Here is a 2,753-nt window from a genome sequence, read left to right on the forward strand (position 1 = left end):
TTTTAACATTATTTGCTTGTCACCATGGTTGAGGTTTGTATGATGCATGTTGATGTCCAAGTGTGTCTCACCCTTTAGATGAGAATACAGCTTTAGAAAAGCACATGCAGATCTTGTTAGTGTTAAAAGTGATCTTTCTTTCACAATAACTGAAAGGCTAAATGTTTAGTACTTTTTTTCCAGTAATGCTTCAACTCCATATTTTTTTTTACATCAGTAACAAAGTTACATAAAAAGCAGTTGTTAAATGTGAATGCTTGGCTTAAGAGTTGTGTCTTTAATCTAGATTCAAACAGAGAGAGTGTGTTTGAGCTCTGGACATTATCAGGAAGACTATTCCACAGTTTAGGAGCCTGATGAGCAAATGCTCTCCATTTTTTAGTGGACTTAGGTATCATAGGGACTACTAAAAGTCCAGAGTTTTGTGAGCGTGATTGATTGTAGGGCATAAGAATATCAGTTAAATTAATTGTTTGATATCTTGTTCTTGGCTGATTACTTGTTTTTTTCACTCCTTTTCTGCAACACCCTTCATAAAATCTGATGATGAACATCAGATCACTTATCACTCAAAAGTGTTGCTGTTTTCAAGTAGTAAATAAAAATGTATCATCATATGTTTGTGGTCTGTTGTAACTGAAAAAAATAAAAACTTTCATCCTGTTGAATTCTGTGCTTCAGGGGTTTCTGGTGCTGGTTGGGGTGTGAGTTACAGTCCTTCACACATCTGTGCACTAAAGAACTCATCAGTGATAATGAACTGCACTTATACATACCCTACTGAATATAAGATCATGAAAGTGTTCTGGACCAAAAACCCTGTAAAGAGTGAAGAGCATCCCGATCTGTCTGAGGATCCTGAATACAGTCAGAGGCTTCAGTATCTGGGAGACACACAGCAGAACTGCAGCATCAGACTGAGTCATGTGACACAGAAAGATGAACACATGTACTGTTTCAGATTCATCACTGATAAACCTGATGGAAAATGGATTGGTAATCCAGGAGTGACTCTTACTGTCACAGGTGACTTTCATGAGGCTGAGCTCTTCTTCTGTGCATTATGTTGAATAATAATCAGTGTATGACAGCAGCACTAGATATAATGTGTGTGTTGTGTTCAGATCTTCAGGTGGAGGCTCCTGAGAGAGTGACAGAGGGTCATAATGTCCATCTGTCATGAAAAAGCAGCTGCACTCTGACTGACAGAGCAACATTCATCTGGTACAGAAACTCACAGCCATTAACTGAGAGAAGAGACGGAAACAATCAACTCCTGCTGCAGTCAGTCAGAAGAGAGGATGCAGGCAGATACAGCTGTGCTCTACATGGACACAGTTACATCTCTCCTGCTGCTCGTCTCAATGTCACGTGTAAGTACTGATTAATTTGTTATTTTTAAAAACTTTTTATTTATAACTTTTTACAGACTTTAAAGACACAACTCTTCCATCTACACTTGACCCTCTAATGCTAGCACTCTCTATACTACTTGTATTCAATCGACTTGTTTTCTTTTTATTTCTTAAAATAAAGAACTTGACCCTCTAACAGATAAAACCGTCTGCTAAATAATTTAATGTAAATGTAACATTTTGGAACTACACATGTAATTTATGTCCTCTCTAGATGCACCAAAGAACGTCTCAGTGTCCATAACTGGATCTGGTGAAATAGTGGAGGGAGATTCAGTGACTCTGAGCTGCAGCAGTGATGCAAACCCTCCTGCTCTGAACTTCAGCTGGTTTAAGGAGAATCAAAGCTCAGCTGTTGGATCTGGACAGAGTTTCAGTGCACTACAGAGTGGACGCTTCTACTGTGAGGCTCACAATCAACATGGATCTCAGAGATCAGACGCTGTTACTGTCACAGGTGAAGCTTTTATTAACACACTCCTGTATCTTCACATCATTCATCAGTGTGTTAATTATGATGATCTTCATCTTTCAGTTCATCCTGGTGCTGATAGGAACGTTATTGTGATCGCAGCAACATCTGGAGGATTATTCATCATCATCATCATCATCATCATCATCATAATGTGAGTTCAATAAAAACTGCAGTGGTTGTGTAAATGTAGTTCTAAATAATATAGCAAGAATTATTAGAAAAATGAAAAATGGTGTGTCTGATTGGTCCAGACGCTACAACTCGTATGAGTCTGTTGTTTTAATGAATCACTAAAAGCCCGATGAGCTCAAGATTAATTGGTTTGAATCAGTCTGACAAGTCCATTTTCCACCCAAAAAAGCCTAAATTTAATATTGTGCTATACATTCTTGCTTATATTATGTGCTCCTATTTTCTTTCTGTGTCGCTGTAGATGTCTGATCCCAGTGAAGACACATATACAGCTCTTGAGCTCAAGTCCACGACCTCTGACCTGTACGACACACTCACAGTAAGTGAGACGTCAAAGTCAGATCATCATCACAGATGATCACATGACCGATCTCTCGCTGTCTTCCACACAGACCGTTCGTCCCAGACCTCCTGAAGACTCTTGATCCTAAACATGAGAATCCATCAGTAAGTGTCTGAACTGCAGCTCCTCTCCATATAATCAATACAACTCTCTTCAGTTCTAGTTAGATTGCTTTATGAAGCGTGTGGAAGGTTTATAATGTTGTTGATGAACTTCAGTCAGTCGTTCTTCTTCTTGTTGTTTCTTCAGATCAACAGGAAGATGCTGCAGTGAGAGGCGGAGCACAAAGGAACCAATCCTGAGCTCTGTGGGCGGAGCCACACATGAT

General features: G+C 39.2%; 1 pseudogene; it reads left to right on the top strand.

Annotated features, from left to right (window-relative positions):
• The first annotated feature begins 24 nt into the window (after positions 1-24).
• Positions 25-2,698, top strand: LOC107573691 (B-cell receptor CD22-like; annotated as a pseudogene).
• The last annotated feature ends 55 nt before the right edge of the window (positions 2,699-2,753 follow it).

This window comes from Sinocyclocheilus grahami, unplaced genomic scaffold, assembly GCF_001515645.1.
Source record: "Sinocyclocheilus grahami isolate Dianchi unplaced genomic scaffold, SAMN03320097.WGS_v1.1 scaffold2010.1, whole genome shotgun sequence".
Lineage (NCBI taxonomy): Eukaryota > Metazoa > Chordata > Actinopteri > Cypriniformes > Cyprinidae > Sinocyclocheilus > Sinocyclocheilus grahami.